The sequence below is a fragment of the Dipodomys spectabilis genome, unplaced genomic scaffold (assembly GCF_019054845.1).
Source record: "Dipodomys spectabilis isolate Male_0828 unplaced genomic scaffold, ASM1905484v1 ptg000019l, whole genome shotgun sequence".
Taxonomy (NCBI): domain Eukaryota; kingdom Metazoa; phylum Chordata; class Mammalia; order Rodentia; family Heteromyidae; genus Dipodomys; species Dipodomys spectabilis.
This window is the reverse complement of record NW_024870696.1, coordinates 19676542-19695803: the sequence shown is the minus strand read 5'-3', so window position 1 is coordinate 19695803 and position 19262 is coordinate 19676542. Positions and strand designations below refer to the sequence as shown.

Here is a 19262-nt window from a genome sequence, read left to right as displayed (position 1 = left end):
TCTGAGCTTCTGGATCATTCTGAGTCACCTTCACTGAAGTTACTGTTTTTCCCCTAGCTGTCCAACCAGTAACAGGCAAAATCCAAATGGTCTTTTAGTTCTAGATATTGGTAATATTGTTATGGAGAAAGCAAGGAAAAATAACCACTTCTTAGCATGCTTCGGAAGAGGCAAAACTATTAGACAAAGAGGTTCTTTGTATGTGATCTTATTTTATAGCTGTGCTGGAAATTACAGAGCCTACCTCTTCAATTCCGTAAGCCCCTGATGTTAATTGAAGCTAAATTACATAGCGCAAACTCAGACTGGAGAGTCTTAGGAAGTGTTTGCTATTTGCTCTCTATAATGTATCCTTCTACATGCCAACTTGGAGATTGTAGAACTGACCCAAGTTCGGTGGGGTCATAAATAAGGTAACATAATATAATTCATTCTCTTGAGTTTAAAAAGTCCCTCTTTGATTCGAGTCTCAAGCCCAGTGAGAAGTGGCTAAGAACAGACAAGGGTGTGGGAGGTGTAGGGGTTGGGAATCCTGGTTCTTTACAAATAAAATGGCTCTCTGTATTCTGTTCGGATTCATGTATGTGCCCAAAGAAATAAAGGGCAAGAGGCCACTTTATTGCATAACAGAACAAATAAAGCTTGTTAACTGTTGTTCAACTGCATTCTAGGATCACTTCCTGATTAACTTCCATTTTTATTTGGTCATAATGTAGCCATTTTTACCGAAAGGAAACTTTAGTCCTATCAGTTATTTTTCTCACTCCTTTTTCACCTCTCTCGTTTTAATCTCATGGTTGACTGGAAAAATGAATAAATAAATTCCTCAGGGAGCCAAGCCAGGGCCTTTTGATGATACAGAGGGAGCCCAGATGTTCACCCTGCCCCCTGCCTCCTATAAAGGGAGCCATGGAATTTGTTGCTGGTCATAATATGCCTTTTAAAAGAGAGTTTCCTCCTGTAGTTTTACAGGTAATATTAAGTTAAGTTTCCACTTTTTGCTTCAAATAGCAAATGAAAAGGGTGTCTTTAGCATTGGATTCTTATCTCTATGGATTAGAGGTTTCATGGACATACAATCTAATATTATGTCAACTAAGAGAGACTTCTATCCAGGGTATTCATTATTTTTTTTTCTGGTTGAAACACTTGTGCCTCTGGCTAGTAACAGGCTCATCACTACATTCTGCTGCCCCAAGGAAGAAAGGTAGACACCAGTATAGAGTAGTGGATCACATGATAAAGTCTCCTTTTGATAGAATTTAGTTTAACTCTGAGAAAAGATTTGATCTCAGAACTGAAATGTACCACTTTCTCCTAACATTTTTTTTCAACTTTGAATTATATGTGCTTATAATTCATTTAGGAATTATGCTTGTGGGAAGGAATACCAATATTCATAAAACCCACATACATGCTATGTCATTAGCTCCATGAACTATTGTCTCCTATGACACCACTCCACTGTGAAATATTGAATGACAGGTGGATATTACCCTATCCCTCTAAAGCAATCAGTGTATAAATATGGAATGCATTAAAAATGCAAGTCTTTTTAAGTTTCTGACATCACTGTTTTTGTCCTGTGTCTTACCTTTTACATTATTTTTAAACCGTTATATAAAGGATTTTCAATTCAGTATGTCAGTTTATGAGCATAAAGTACTTGATCAATGTCACTCTTCATCATTCTCCTTCCTTCCTACTCAAACCACTACCTATCTTCTCCATTTCCCTAGTTCCATTCTCACATCTATACAATGAACATAATCCTTATCATAGGCTTCTGAGTAGAAGCCTTGAGACTCTAACCTGTAGAAATTCAAGCCCAACAATGAAAAGAATGAGTAAGCTTTAAGGAGCCCCAGAACATAAATAGGATGAAACAGAAAGATAATATCCAAAGCAGAGCATTCTTATATTGGAATAGGAATTTGGACAGGAAAATCAATAAAGAATCATAGTTTAGTTACTGATTTCAGGGGACAAGCCATTCTGCACCCTTGTTTTATAGATGAGTGAAATTCAGAAATTCAAGAAAGGTCTTCATGAATTTCAGAGCATCAACTAGCAAATAAAAGCACAGCTGGAATCCTTCCTGTAAAAAGTCTGGGTTGAAAAATAAAAAGAATAAGCTAGTCATGGTAGCACAATTTAAGATTAAAATCTTTTAGAAAATATAAACTAGATTTAAATTTTATGTGTGCCTGACTACAAGAACTGTATTCCATTCGCAGCGGGGGGGGGGGGGGGCGGGGAGGGCAGAGAAATATAGAAAGAATGTATAAATTATCAAAGGTAACACAAAATCTCTGTCCACGTTTTTTGAAAATATAGGTTATGTTTGAACAGAATAAAAGGTTTCAATTATTACATTGGGTTCTGCCAAGATCGCAAACCCAAGCAGACAGCTGAATTTATGAGCTTGTCAGCATTGTTTTACCTAACCCAGAACTTCCCCCTCATATCCATTCTCACCCTCGGAGATATGGGATTAAGATGCTACTCTCACATTCTCGGATAAGGGATTAATAGTTCTCCACTGTTATTCCTCATGTTTTATAGCTCTATTGCAATGCTCCATTGAGAATATACTGTTACATGTAAAACTACGGGAGAAATGACATCAAAGAATTAATGAACAAAAAGATGTAAAGAAAGAAAACTCCACTGACTGCAGACTATATTGTAAACGTCTTTGTGTCAGATACCTTAGATAATTAGAAATAATATAAGGAGACTTGTTAAAGTGATTTCTGTGCTTGAACTGTCAGTCACGGGGAATGTCTGGTTGAAGCCGTGCCAGGACTCCATCATGACCAGGTACATTCTGGACCCTTCCCTGGTGACCACCGCTCTGTGCAACAGGATGGACACCTGACCCAAAGACTTTCAAGACACAGATGAAACAAGGCTGTTACTCTGTCAGAAGTGAAAGCCCTGTCCAAATGGGGATTATCTTCATCAATCCAAAGCTAATTTTTCAGGAGTTTGACTCTGGTGTGAAAAGAATCACCACATCAAGTCAGACAGCAACAAGAACCTAAGTATCTGCATCAGAGACCCGTGACCCAGAACATCTGTAGAACCGATGCTACTGAGATGACCAGCCTGGCTTGGGACCAGCCAACGTTTCAAATCCGTTGTCAACGAGATGTCACTGAGGATCCTATCAGACATCTCTCTTTGTCACTGTCACACACACACACACACACACACACACACACACACACACACACATAATAAACTTCAATTCCAAACATATCCAAGAGGAGGTAGGGATCCTTGTAGTCTAAAATAAACAGAAGGTGAATTAACTGTCAACACACCAACATTCAAGATGCTAATCAACATGGTTAGGCAGAACACAGGGCGACATGTTTAGGGTACACAAGATACTTATTAAATCTGTGCTGTCATTAGAGAGATGACAAAGAAAATAAAGGCACGAAGTATATTAAGCATGAATATGTGAAAACTACTGTACTCAATCTTAAAAGTATATATTAGCGACAGGTTATAGTTCAGAATGTCACCTCGGTGTACATGAGTGCAAATCCCAAGCTCTCTGTGAGTTGAATAAATTTAGGCAAATCATTGAACCCAGTGGTTCTCAAAATGTGGTTACGAGACCAGCAACAGCTGGTCACAGACAATTAGTTTAGGTTAGGATCATTTTTATCTTAACAGTCCCCTCCAGGGGCCCTCCTATGCACTGAAAATGGGAATCACAACTTAAATTTCAGGATCTCCATATGTAGGGTTTTTTTTCTTTTTCAATTTTTTTAATTGTGAAAATACCATACAGAGGGGTTTCCCCTTCCCATCTTCCCCTCCACCCCTCAAAGGTGTAAAGTTCGTTTTTCGACATAACGTCTTGTACATCTCATTGTTGCAATGGGTCCACCTGTATCCCTAGTCAAACAATTTGTTTTTTCCCTTCTCCTCCACAAGTACACCAACATCAAATACAGGGAAAACAGGGGTTATACCGTGGGGGAGAGACGTACAAAGCAACAAAGAAATATCTTATAAATATGTTAGAAACAATAGCAAGAAAGAAAAAACATTTGAGTCCTTATCTTGGGGTTCATTTCACCTAACATCAACTTATCTGACCATTTCTGCTTGTCTCAGACATATACTAGTAATTGCAAATAAGGGAAACCATAGGACCTATGTTTCTTTGGGCCTGGCTTATCATATGTGGGCTTTTGAAGATTAAATGAGGATATACAATAATAGGTCCAAGAACTACAGCAAATTATTATTATTATTATTTATGTAGATGTAGCCTGGTGCTGATGACTCACACCTGTAAATCCTGGCTACTTAGAAGGTTGAGATCTGAGGATCAATGTTCAAAGACAGCCTGGGCAGAAAAGCTCATGGGACTCTTATCTCCAATTGACCAGCAAATAGACAGAAGTAGAGACATGGCTTAAGTGCTAGAGTAACAGCCATGGGTGAAAAAGTTAATTTTCACAGAGAAACCTTGAGTTCAAGCTCCAGCACCAGCACCAAAAAGAAAGGAAGGAAGGAAGGAAGGAAGGAAAGAAAGAAAAGAAAAAAAAGGATTCAGTAAATGCAGAATCACTAGAGGACCTTCTGGGAGGTGGTAATATATATACTTCCTCACTGAAGGCCAAGGACCCCGAGTTCCAACAGAAACTGAGCAATGTTTGTAAGTAGACCAATCTGGGTTTAAATCCTATCAGTAGCACTTTGTTATCTTGGATGAGTTACTAACTTGAATAAATTTACCAAAAATTTGATTAGAATTCTGCTTGTAAATTACTCCATTAGATAAAACATGCAATGCTCATAAGAGAGTGCTTGGTACTTGCTAAAATTAGCTTCTATTTATTCTTATTATAGAATAGTATCTGTTTATTACTACATACTTGATATTTTTCTGTAGGTGTTCTTTTGTTGTTTTTATTTTTTAATAAGTTTTTTATTGTGAAAATACTCTTCAGAGGGGTTACAGTTACATGGGCAAGGTAATGAGTACATTTCTTATCAAGCATTGTTGCCTCCTCCTTTGTTTTTCCCCTACCATCCCTTCCCTCCCACCTCTACAACTATACTCCCCTGCTTCCCGTCCCCGCCTAAATTGTAAAGTTCGTTTTTCAACATAATGCCTTGTACATCTCATTGTTACAAACAAGATCTCTCCTTCCTCTAGGTATCTGTCTAAATATCTTCCCTTTGGCATGACCTCCATGCTTAAATAAATAATAGCCCTTGCCCCTGATCTCTACATGGGCACCCTGCTAATTTCTTTTTCTTTGCTTGTTTTGTTTCTTTTCAATTTCTCCTTAAAACTCAAACAGGGCCTGGCTTGTTCTTATTAAAGAGAAATGCTTGTGTAATAGATGAATGAATGGCTATTGACACAAATCTCATGGGAGTTGTAAAGATGAGGCGGATCTTCAAGAATTGCACTTGCATCAAAGCACAGTCATTCTCTAAAACACCACATCCTCGGCATCTGCGGCCAAAGGCAAATGAAGAAAGAGAGGAGAGTAGTAGGAGGGAGAATACTACTCTCTTCTTCCCCTTCCAATGATTTGGTGACACTAACTAAAAGCCATTCAGATACATATTCAGTAAATGTGGAAATCACTATGTTCAATTTTTACATAACATTCTATCTATCTATCTATCTATCTATCTATCTATCTATCTATCTATCTATCTATCTATCTATGAGCTTCCATGGGAGGCTTAACTTTTCTTTTAGAAAGCAGCAATGTTAATTCCTACTGAAATTTCTAAAGTATAAAAATCAAGAAATCCAAGACATTGTATTTATAAACCCCTTTATTAAATGGCAATTCCTTTGTACAACTACTTTCTAAAAATTAAAAATCAAGGAATTTCTGGCTTTTTTGAAAAGCACACATTGAGTTGATATATATATGATATATATATATATATATATATATGAATATAGAGAGAGAGCTATATAGATCTATATCTATATATAGATATGGCTATACAGAGATACTTTTCAGGACTTCTGCACAGGAAAGCATTAGCAGAGTAGGCCCTGCCTTCAGAAAGACCTGAAGGACCCTTGCCTGGCTTCTGAAGGTAATGTCCTAAGCTGCTTGAATATTCTTTCTGAGCCTTCTTGCTGTGTGAAGTAAAGCCATGTCTCCTTTTGGTCTCTGGGAGGTGCTGGAGGCTGAGTAGCTAAAGTCAGGCATAAGGATGCTGTCTGCCCCATCCACGGGAAAGGCAGACACTATCTGGATACCTCTGCCAGGGCTGTCTGGAGGAAGGATGGAGTGCTCTCTAGCTGAATGGAGTATATTTGCCATCTTGGTAAAATCTGGTCTAGAAACAGCTGAGACCAAGGAGCTGGCCAGGGGATTTGCTGTGCACAGCAGCACTGTGATTCTTTTTAAGAATGCTTGTTCACTCATGGAATTTCAGCGCCCCCGCCACACACAAACAATTGGCCTGCTACTCCTCTGCAGTGTTAAGAGCCGTTCACATCACAAGTCACAGAAGAAGCTTCGTGCTCCCATAGAGCAGGCCTGGACATCCATAACTTCTAGGGACCAAGAACAGGAGGACAAATGAGGAGAGGAGAATCAACTTTGCCCTTGGCATAATTGTAGAGAAGGGTTGAAGAGTTGATCAACAAAAAGTTTTTGATTTTCTGTTTTCTTGTGTGCATGTGTGTGTTGGTTGGGGGTGTTATTGGAAGTAATTAAGCATAATCCTGAAATAAGTATCGTTTCCCTTGTATAAGAGAGATTTGGTGACTTTGGGTCATAAAAGGACATTTCCATTCATTTTCTTAGAGTTGAAAATGATAGACTTTGGCTCCTTTTCTAAGCTTTTTGAGAAACAAGACCTCTCCTTGACAAAGTCTTTCTATGTCCTCCAGGCTGGCCTGATACTCACTATTTGGACTATTCAGCCTGGGCTGGATCCCAACTTGAGATTCTCCTGCCTCGGCCCCCCAAATGCTGGAATTAGAGGCCACCACCACAATGTCTTGTCTTTCCTTTCCTTGCCTTGCCTTTCCTCTCACTCTATTTGTCTCTCCCTCCCTCCCTCCCTCCTTTTCTTCCTTTCTCCCTTCTTTCCTTCCTTCCTTCCTTCCTTCCTTCCTTTCTTTTTGTGATACTGGTATCTGAACTTTAAGCTCACTTGGCTTTCCTCCTGACACTTTACTACTTGAGCCATGCTTCCAGCCTGAGTTTTGGCTAGATATTTTGAAGGTAGAGCTCATAGGCTTTTCTGTCTGGAGGGGCCTCCAGGTGTGATTCTCTGGACCCCAGCCTCCTGAGTAGCTAGAATTACAGGCATGAGCTCCCAACACCTGAAGTGTTTGGTTTCTTTTTGATGACTCTAAACTCAGAAATCTTAGATAGTAATCAGTCAATTTCAAACCAACCATTTTTATTTTCAAGCATAAAACACAACCTTCAAAATGGCTTAGTTTTTAACTAATAAAGATTTTCTTGACAAGGATCACATAGATCTGCATTAGTAGAGATGACCAGAACGAGAAAAATCAAAACACAGACTCATCTTTTCCTTCCAGGTGACAATGAAAAAGGGTTCAGTGATAGAAGCTGGTGAGGTTTTTGTCTTGGCTTTCAGTGGAATTCACAATTTCAGTTCACACCATAGATCACAGAGCATCTATATTTTATTTATTTTGTTAAGGAAATTATTATTGAATGTTTGCTCTTAATCTCACTGTAATTTCTTAGCAATGTCTTGGCAAACAAGAACAATAGTGTCATGCTGGATGTAACTCAGATGAATGCTAAGATCAAGATTTGTTTGATTTATTTCCCCTTTGGCTGAGATGACAAGTTGATTCCAAAGGACTGCCACGACACCAGGCCTTTCCAGATTCATCTATCGTTGAAAGGCCTGTTCTTGGCAAAGAAAGAAGCCCACATCTGTGAAGTCTATAAGCATGTCCTTGTTTTCTTTTGCCCTGAGATGTTTTTCCCCCTCTATCTCCTTGTACCTAAGTACAAACCCAGTTGGCATTCAGTCCCCATGACCTCAAAATACTTTGCATTTGGATCATGTGTGATTGAACATGAGCTTGAAACTTTGTCTGACTTTTTTTAAAAGTTGGCATTAATGTTTTTATTCAGTTTAGGATCTCCAAGCTGGTACCTGTTATTAAAGTTCATGCTTTAGGGCCAATGCAAAAGTATTCACCAAGAAGTGAGGTTTTTCCTTCTCTTATAGACTGGACAAACAAAATAGCTCTCCCCTCTTACTCCCTCAGTTCTAGTCAGTGGGTACTTGAAAAGCTGTGCTCACCCATAAGCACATGTACATGCACACAAATGTGCATGTCTGATTATTTTTGCTGTGAAATTTCAATGCAATCTTTGACATGCTACTTACAAAGGCTGTTTTAAGTTGAGAAGTTTTAAATAAAAAAAACATTCTTTAAAAAAATTCTTAAAAATTGTGGATAGCAAGAGTTAGTCTGTGTTGTCTTTATCCTTGGCCTTGTTGTCCTTTACTATTTCTCCTTCAGTGTAAAGGATTACAAAACAGTCATCTCGTTGTAGCTAGAATGTTCTGCAAACTTGCCCAGGCAAAGGAGATCTAACATACATTTGCAGACTTACTTTGCTTCTTTTTGATCTCATTGTTAACATGTTACCAGAAAATATTCGTTGTACTAAAAATGCTTTTGGAATTCAGGGATTGTTTGGTATATATACAATAAATAAATAGTCAAGTCCACTACCTATAGGATCACAAAATATATTATCTACAGTCATACCTACATTCAGTCCTACAAAATCATTTTTCCAGTTTCTTAAATATTTTGCACATTTTATTTGCTTCTAAACCTGAAAATATCCAAAAAGCTGCAAAATTAATTTCAAATCAGGACCAATAAAGGCTAAACGTCTTTAGACAGGCTGTTTTTCATAATAAGTTTACTATACTTAAAACACATATTTAATGCTTGTGAAAGCATTGGTACTATATATTAATAATTTGGCAAGTGAGGTTAAAATATGGAGACATCCTGGATGGAGGTTTGAAGGTCATTTGGAAGAATCATATCAACTATGTTAAAGTATTGATGGTGGGAAATCCTGGGGCCCAGCAAAGAGAGAAAAAGAAAGAGACAGACAGTCAGACAGACAGACAGACAGACAGAAAGAGACAGGGACAGAGCGAGACAGAGGGAGGATTTTTGAGGAATAGGACATTGGGTAGCTGCAGCATTTGCTCAGAGCAGTTCCCAGGACAACCCTAGCTTCTATCATGATGCTGTGGTTTTGCTTCTTCCTTTGTAGTCACAGGTGATACAGAATCCAGGAATCAGTGTTTTCTGACTTGTAGGTTCTGACTTTCATAGCACAACCCTTTCTTCTATTTTTCATTTTTCAGACTGAACTATCTCAGTAGCTAAAAAACAAGAACTCAATTATACTCTCTCCCTCACAGGCTCTTACCTTATCTTAGATGCTGAGTTACTGTTCTTTATCCGAAGTTATGAGTCGGGATTTCTTAGTCTCATTCATACTTGTTGGATTTTCCATCTGCATCTGAGTCTAAGCAGCTTCTTGAAGGCTTGCAGGTAGATCCTTACTGAGTATGTGGGCCTTTGGGCCAATGATACAGTCTTGCCACTTAGGATCATTCAGATTGCAAATGTCTTAAGATGCTCACCACACTGATCACACTTTGGTTTAATTGCTTCTCTGTGTGCTAGTACTTAGGGCTTGAACTCAAGGGCCTGGGCACAGACCCTTAGCGTTTTTCTCAAGCCTGATACTCTACCACTTAAGCCACAGCTCCATTTCTGGCTTCTTGGTGGTTAATTGGAGATAGAGTTTCATAAACTTTCCTTCCAGGGTTGGCCTTGAACTGGTATCCCTAGCCTCTTGCTTAGCTAAGATTAGTGAGCCACTGAAGTTTGGACTCAGGACCTCATGCTTGCTAAGCAAACACTCTACCCTTTGAGCCAGGCCTCAGCCTTTTTTTTTTTTACTTTATTTTTCAGATAAAGTCTCTGTCCTTTTGCCTAGGGATATTCTCAGACCATAATCCTACTACCTCCTGCATAGGAGATTAAAAGTGTGCACCTCATATCCTATTCAATTTAATTACATTTTTGGAAGGCTGTTAGTATGAACACCACAAAGTCAGAACACTGTTCCTGCTTTATTTCAGCTAGCTTTATTTTTCTATTCCCCAGTGTCTAGCAAAATGCCTAGTACATAATCAGAACTCATTGAATTCTGGTTACTGAGTGTTAGTGATGCTGATGATATTCAAATAACAGCCAACATTGATGAACAATCATGAGACTTCTATGAATAACACAAATGAAAAAGTTAATGACATATTTAAAACATCTTTTATTTTTTATCAGTTGCTAGAAAGTAAAGAAATAATAAGGAGATTTTTCCCCTTAAGTTATACATTTTGTTGTAAGGCCCAGAACTTGAGTTATAAGAAAAGGCCAGAGTTGTTTCAAGTAGCAATATATTTTTGTGATTCAAAAGTTAAAATTACAAAAAAAATACATCATAGATGCTTTTCAAATTATGCCCTGATAAATTCTTTGTACTTTATAAATATCATGAAGTCCATACTGTAGAATGTTGTTTGTCTGTTCTGTAGAGCGTAGAATACAATGGACATCTCTCCTGAGAACTTAATCTCAAGTCTCTGCTCCATCCGTTGAAAGCCAAAAGTCTCACTGTCTGTGTGACTGTGGGAGGAAAAAGCCCTAAAGCTTCCAAGTGGCAAGCATTATTAGAATTATTTAAAGTGATCCTAGATTGACAAGGCTTCCAGGTGCCTGCCAGAAGCAAATGTGGAGCCTCTTGAGAGATAATAAATTTTAAAGCCAGGTTCCAAGGAGTTCTCTTGGATTATGGTTCGGAGTACATGATCTCACCATTAAAAAATCACAGTCACAAGGAAGCAAACTCTAAGGATGAGCATCATGAAAGCTGGAGCTCCAAATCAGATGTATAGATACTAGAGATAAGAACTACAGGATAAAAAGCTTACTGTTTATTTTTAAATGAATTGCCAATGTAATTAAAAGTACAAGTAAGGAGCCAATGTAATAGAAAATGTGGGAATGTTTATCTCAGGACACTCTCGGCACTGACTGCCTTGTGCTTTTCAGTGGTCCTGGAATAATCCTATTTTAGTGTCTTTAGTGTTTTCTTAGGATCTATCAGAGTCTAGAATGCTCTTCTCTGCCATATTCAGATGGTAGTTTTCACTTGTAGGTCTTTACTGGAAAGTCGACTTTTTAAATGAGGATTTCCACATGTAATATCTTGCCAACTGAGCCACCCATTTGTAGATCATTTAATTCGGTTTCAGCTCTGTGAAACCTTTCATACCATCTCATCTGCAGTCTGATGTTGGAAAGCTTGTTTCTAGAACAAAATGTGGGGCTCAGGCTTACCTGGCACCTTCTTTATCCTTGCTCAGGAATTATTATTTCTCTCAAGAGCCTCGTCTTGTATAAAAACACAGAACAAAACTTAGGTGCTATGAGAGTTCATTGCAATCAGGAAACCATTTCAATCAATTCTAGGACACTTTTTGTGATTTATATCTGTTTTGAGTAGCAATGTAGTTTTGTGATTCAAAAGTTAAAATTATAAAGAAATACATTGTCATTGTCCTTCAACTTAGATGAGGTTGTGTCCTGATAAGCCCTTTGTAAGTTGAAAATACCATTAAGTCAAAAACAGCAGCTAATACACTTAAGCTACAGAAGAGCATTGCTTAGAATGCCGTGAAGTATTGTCTGTCTGCCTTTGTAATCATGTCACCATCTGAGACCTGGAGTTCGTTCTTGCTGCTTAGCATTGTGAAAATAACATGCCATACACATACGGTGCGCCAAGGCAAAGATCAAAATTCAAGATTTCTACAGAATGCATATTGATTTCACACTATTATGAAGTTGAGCACATCGAAGTTAAACTGTAGTTTCAAGTTGGGGATTATCTGAATACAGTGTTTTACTTCCAGTTCCTGGAACTTAGTCCATTCTCTTGATGAGTTTCTTTCTACCGTATATCCTATTCTATCACCACCCTTCCTTTTCTTAACCTTTCTCTGTAACCCCACCTCCTAGGTTTAAAAAAATGTTAATGGAGGGAAAAAGGGTGAACAAATGTAGCAATGGAATGAACTATGCAACTTGTGAGTGGAGACTAGAGGGAAAAATTGGGAGAGAGTGAGAAAAGGGGTTGGCATTGTCCAAAAGGAAACGTGCACATTGCTTTACTTGGGTAACTGCAACACCTCTGTACATCACCATCATCATAACAATACAGTAAATTTTTCAAGTTCCTTATTTATCCTTACACTATTTTCATTTTGGAAGCACACATTCTCCCTCTGACTTCCACACTTCCTGCTTCTGTGCGATAAATAGCTGAAGAGCAGTAGGCAACCTCTCTATAACAGTGCATAGGGATTAAAACTATGCTGAAAAACTAGGTACTATTACAGAGTTGCTCAGCTAATTATTACTGGCTATTGAGTTAAAACTCTAATTAATAATATCACAGGGAGGATTCTTGTGCTAGCATGATTTTTGTACTATTTTGCTGTTAGGTGGAACACATCCTCAGAAATGAAGTTTGTGCGTCGAAGACATCTCTAATTTTCCTAGACACAAATTTTCCTGCATAAAAGTATTACAATCTTATTTCCTACTGGCTAAATAAACTTTCAGATTGCACATGGAAAAAGGACAAATTGTGGTGGTTTGCACAGTACTTCTCTTAATATGACTGGAATTGAGCATCTTTCATACATTTGATGGTCATTCATTCTATGAACCCTGTTCTTCATAGTGCTGACAGTTTAATAGTTGTTCTTTTTCTTGATTTATAGCTCCTTGTATATTAGGGAAAATAATCTTTTTTGTGTGTCCTCTTTCCTCAATGTAAGTTTTAAAAATATCTCTTTATTAGTGTATATCAATTGGACAAAGAAGTTAATTGTGATTTTTTTTCCATAGGTACTTTGATAAAGTTTACCACTTCTCTTTATTTGTATGTACTTTCATTTGTCAGCCTTTTGTCAAATAGCTTTTGGAATTTTAGAAAGGCTTTCCCTGGTTAAAAAGAATCACATTTCACCAATGTTTTCACATGACATTTGTATGAATATTTTTTTCTAAAATGTATGTATTCACTTTTGGACTTTTTCCCCAGAATGTAGTAAGATATCAGCACAACTTTTTCTTTCTCCAAGTGACAATCCCAGCTACTAAAATGGACTTCTACAGGTTGTTGATATAAAAATCCTGATTTCTCATAGTCTTGTTCCTCGTGAGTATTGGAGCTGGTTTTTAGAATTTCTATTGTTTCATTGGCCTACTGAGTTAATTATATTCAGTTCAATACTGCTTTAATCCTTTGCATGTATACTACACCTTCATATCTGAAGGTGTCAGCCTAGGCATTGATGTAATTCTTTTAGGGCTTCCTTCGATAATATTGTGTATTTTTCCACATAGACTTAAGAATTATACGTTCAAGTTTCAAAAGAGAATTATTTTAGTATTTTTGTTGGGATCCTAAGTGAACATTTTATTATAACATGTTCAAACTGAGAAATCCTGAGTAGTCAGGCTATCAGTATTTTCAGCATTTTAGTTCTTGAGCTTCATAACTGCTTAAAAATAGAGACTTTTCTGACTTGAATCCAGAAATAATAATTATATAAAACTTATATTTACTTAAGGCACTGTTGTATTTCTGGTATCAATGATTCCAGGTTTTTCAATTTAGGGACTTAAAAGCTTTCTGGAAGCTTGGCTCACGCTGTTCACTTGCAGGTGAGGAGTTCACTTCATGAGGTAACTTTGTCCATATTTTCCCCCCAAAAAACTCCATTTGATTCCAAGTTTTATACTTTTTAAATTAAAACCATTTTCTCCTAAAATGATTAAAAGTACTCTAGGGAAGAACCACTGGTTTGGAGGTCTATATACAATTGTGTCATTTCTGGCTCAAGTAATTTTTAGGTTGCCTGGAATTTTAACAATAGTCATGAGGTTCTTTTACATTGAACAGACTTTGGGCTCTTCAGCCCAGAATATTCCTGAGATTCCTACCTAGAACTGTGAATACTATTGCATGCATTTAATTGTCTCTGTCTAAAAGAGTCTATCCCGAAGTTTAAAATTGTATCTCCTTAGAGAAATTGTTTGACAATATACAATGATACATAAAACAGTAACATGTGGAAATAGTATCATTGAAAAAAAGAGTCCAGAAATGTAGGAGGTGAAGCTTTCTTAATGACTGTATTACACCCACACAACACATATAATTTTTTGTGATTACTAGTTGTACTATTAAATAGGATTCCTTAATATGAATTATGTGCAGTGTGGGTGAACTTGAGATTTTTATAACAATTCTAACATGTACGTTGCTTGAGGCTTGTGATGTTCAATGCAGTTATGGCAAATGTTGATTTTTGTTTTGAATTTTCCAAAGAAAATAATCAGAAACTTAAAAGTGACTAGAGTTTAATGAGGTTTATGTGTGAAGTATTATGGAAGTTTTCGTATTTCTCTGTGTGTTCTGACTGCACACCATGATTATTCATTTGGCACCTTTGTGTAGAGACTCCTGTCAGTGTGGCCAGCACTGGTGATCAATGATGAAGATAGATAGCATAATTCATATTATTGACCTACTGAATAGCTGAGTGGGGAAGGGAGCATAAGAAACAACTACAAGAGAAAGTGAGGAGAACTTTGCCAAAGTTCCGTTGTGTTAGTCAGGATTGGGGTCCTTGTGTTAAGCATCGGAGGTTTAAAGGGGGAAAGGCATATTTTATCCAGTGGTTTTCCCATGATGGCTGAGTCCATCATGGCCGAGTCTGGGGTGTGGTCGCACAGCATGGCAGGAGGGCTTGGAAGAACAAGGCTGCTTACCTCTCAGAAGCCAGGAAGCTGAGAGAAGCAACAAGAAGGCGTCTGAGTTAAAATGCGCCCTCCAGAGGCCCGCCCTCCAGAGGCCCGCCCTCATTGGCATGCTTCCTCTCACTGAGACTTGCCCTCCAGAGGCCCACAAATTCTATTCAAATCGTGAATTCATCAATGATGAAACTGGGTAGATCAAAGCCCGAGTGATTTAAGTACCTCTAGAAACTAACTCTCTCTCTCTCTCTCTCTCTCACACACACACACACTCTTTCTCTCTCTCTCTCTCTCTCTCTCTCTCTTAGGCATCTCTCAATCCAATTAGATTGACAATAATCAAGATTAATTATTATATTCATTTAAAATCTACACAAGTCAGATGATTTTTTAGATATTATTGTAACCCTTAGGTTACGTCTGATGGAATTGGGAAAGTCTGATGTGATATGAAGATGTGTCCAAAGCATTTAGAACAGGAAGTAAGCTTGAAGAAGAAGTGGCATGTGGTGATTATAATAGTCTCTATGGGAAAAGATTAAACTTTGATAATACTGTGAGTGATATCCTATGTGCTCTGTGGCAGGTAGGATAGCAGAGAGAAGACAGTCGCTATAAAACCATGGGGACTGGGTATGATTGAGTCAAAAGGAAGTAAGGTATTTATTTCCTTGCTTCTTGATTAGGACGATCCTTGGAAAAGTTATTTACATGGAGACTATAGCCATAGAATAAATATGAAGGAGAGTTTGATTATATACATTAAAATTTAAATTTTTCTAATTTCTAATTCATAATTCTTTTGCAAATGTTTTTTTTTAGTTGTATTTGTTTTTGTTCTTATTCACTTATAGGAAAAAGGATTGCAATGTTTAAAATAGTTTCTTTCTTATTTGGGAGGGTTTGCGCTAGAATTTAAACTCAGGACTTTGCTTACTTGGGAGGTGCTCTGTAGCTGAGCCACACCTCCAGGCCTTTCTGGGCATGCAACTGGGACTGGGTGCTTTGCCTACTTTCAGCTTCCTGTCATAGCAAGGATGACAGGAACTCACTAACACACCCAGTTTCCTCCACTGAGGAGGATCTCACAGGTTTTTCTGCCTATGCTGCCCCAGCACCATCGTCTTCCTGACCTCAGACTCGCACACAACCAGTTTGACAAGCACAAGCCATCACGTACAGCTGGTGGAGAAGGGGGTCTTGCAAGCTTTACTGCTCAGGCTGGCCTGGAACTGTGATCTTCCTAATCCAGCCTCCAAAGTAGCTAGGATTATGGATCTGAGCTATCGCCACCTGGCTTGTTTTTATTTCTTTTAAGTCAAATTATTGAAGCTGCTGAAAGAAGTGACACTGATCAAGATATATTATATTCATAAACAGCTTTGTTAAATGGCAAAAAGAAAAAGAAAAGCAGTTAAATGTAGTGGGAAGACCCCTACTCAGGCAGACAAGCCCACCTAGTCTTCTGGAGTGACAGAGCCCACCGCCACAAAGTTGTTAACAAAGAAGCAAGTTTATTGAGAAGGTTCCTGCACAGACCGGCCAGGGCCACAGCACAGGCTCAGGAGCTGATACTGCGACCCTGGACGGCCCACAAGCTAGGGTTTTTAAAGGCAAAATTCATGCAATCAAGCCTGACCACACGCAGGTGACCAATGTGTTCACAACACACACAAAGGATTGCAGAGTCATGTTAGGCCACACGCAGGTGGCCAATGAGGTTACAGTTTGTCTGTAATGGCTGTTTAAACCAGCCTATCACCTTGGTTTAAAATAGCACACAAATTTAGTGGGCAAGGCGAGGTCTACTTTTGGTGGGCAAAAGGCGGGGTTTACCGTAAGCAATTGGTGTTCCTAGTTTGAGCTAGATTACAACCTGGATGTTTTATGGGTCAGTCTTTAACTTAACAATCAAGAGTGGGTTAGGTTGATCAAGTGAAGGCACAACTCAAAATGGGCCCCATCTCAGGGTCCACTTCAAAGAACATTCAGGTTCAAAATCTTTTGCAACAGATATAACTTGAAGAGGACTTTAAGATGGATTTCTCTCTGGGCTCTGAGGCAGCAGTGTGGGTAGTGGTATTCTTGCCTATTAGCCACCTTCACCATAGCCTTTCCCCACACCATGGTGCTGGTCCAGGGGTGTCTATAGGCAGATAGACATTTGCCTCTGCCTCATATCACTCTGCATGAACAAAGACCGAGCTTTGTGTAAAAGGGGCCTGTGGCATCATGCTGCAGTTCAAATAGTAAATGATTTTCCATTATGAGGTAAATAGATCATTGGACAGAAAGGGATGTTTCAATATCTCTGCATCATGGTGCTTTAGCTCCCTGGCTACTGCACAGGCTCACTATTCACAGAAAGTTCACATAGAGAAACTGAAGCCCTTAATGAATGGATTATGACTAGACGTCTCCACCACCATTCTTGTCAACCAAGGAAGCATTCAAAGAAGTCACCAGACTTACTCAAAGAAGTCGTCAGACTTCTTTGAATTATATTAAAGTAGAAAAAGAAATTATGTTAAAGTAGAGATTATATTAAAGTAGAGAAAGCCAGAGGCTTACAGCCAAAGACTTGTTTCAGGAAGGGAAAAGAGGACTATTTACAAACTTGTGGGAACAGAGAAGAGGTCGAGTCCAGGAACAGGCACAGAATGTTTGATCACAGATTCCCGTGTGGAACTATGCAGTCCTATACACGATCATTCAATCCTTCACAGAAAGTGGAAAACCATACCTCACTGGTTACCAGCTCAGGACAGCAGGCTGAGGCTAAATTTTCTGAACCACTTTCAATTTACCAGGGACTGTTTCGCAGAAAAACCAGTACCCCTAAATCTTAGTCCTCAAGAATACAATTGTGATCTATACAATGTAGAATCCAGAGTCCCCAAGCACCTTTCCTTAGGACACAATAGTAGTGCCCCTCAGTCCAGTCATAAACACAGGAAAAGGCACCCAGAAAGCAAAGGAAAACCAGAGGAAGAGCAGCCTAAGCATCCGAGGAAAAGAAGTTCTGAGAAAATGGATTTAGACAAACGCAAGAGCATCCAGTGAAAGAAAGCAATGGTGGAAACAAACTCTACAGGACAGAACACAAAAGCTTAAGAATCAAAAGGAGAAAAATAGTCAAGATGTAGCCTCTAAGAAAGAGTACTTTAAGCATAGGGAAGTAATAAAGGAAGGAGGCAAAAAAAGGCAGAGGAGGAAATGCCGTGGGACCAGTCCATCGGTGGAATTTGAAGCTCTCTAGTTGGTTCTCCTGAGGTCCAATTGAGAAGAGCTGAGGAGCTTAGTTCTATGATGTTCATGTCACTTTTCTTATGTGAACACATGCTTCTAAGTCCAAGTGGATGGGAAGTATTTAGTGTGTTTGGTTTCCCACATGGAAATTACTTTTCCTCATTTTCCAAAAGCATTATTAACATTTTTCTTATGTGCATTGTTCCTTAATAAGAGTAGCTGTGCTTTTATTCAACAAATTGCTAAGATAGTAGAATCATTTTTCCTGATAAAGATCAATCTTCAATTGGAGAATTAATACACTGTAGAATATGCTTCTTATATTTTAATTTTGAATCAGACATTTTTATGTTCGTTGGTTTTCTCTATGAAGCGAATTCCATTTTTTTTCCTTTTTAGATCTAACTTACAATGCATTGTCTCGGCTGGAAAGTGAGAAGTGAAATATATTATAATAATCATAGTAGACTTATCTTGGGTAGGATTTTAAAAGTTTCTAAGAATCCTCGTAGAAAAATCAGTTTATACTCTGGAAATGTTTATAAAACAGTGTTCTAATTTCTGCACCCCTCCCCACCAAAAGATAGAGACTTTTCTGTGTGTGTGTATGTGTGTGTGTGTGTGTCATATATAACCATGGAATAACAACAACTCTATTTCATTCTGTTTTCTCGAACTGGAGATGTTACTTTGTGTACTCACTTTCCCCCTTGCTCCTGGCAGCCTTGGACCCTGGAAATCCCCCTGATTCCCTTCTGGTGTTGTCCAGGCAGCAGCTTTGACAGGAGTTATTGGGACAGGATGGGGAATTGTCCTGGTGGAACCCACCATAGCTCTATGATTGGAGGCAATCTCCACCTTAGTTTCATTATGAAGGAGCTACACACCTTGCTGACTTGGATGCTAAAACTACAAAGCTTGATGGAGGTTTACTGAAAGGTTGGTGTACCAGTTCCAAGTATAATTTCCCCCAGAGCTACCTGAAGGTCGCCGCAAGCACAGGTTTTAAAAGTAATGGAAATATGATTGATGGCACGATCTTAACAGACATTAAAGAAAAGTTAGGCAAAAA

The 19262-nt window shown here is 38.4% G+C and overlaps 1 pseudogene; it reads left to right on the top strand.

Annotated features, from left to right (window-relative positions):
- Positions 1-18190, top strand: part of LOC122103699 — a 71589-nt pseudogene extending 53399 nt beyond the window's left edge.
- Positions 18191-19262: the final 1072 nt, after the last annotated feature.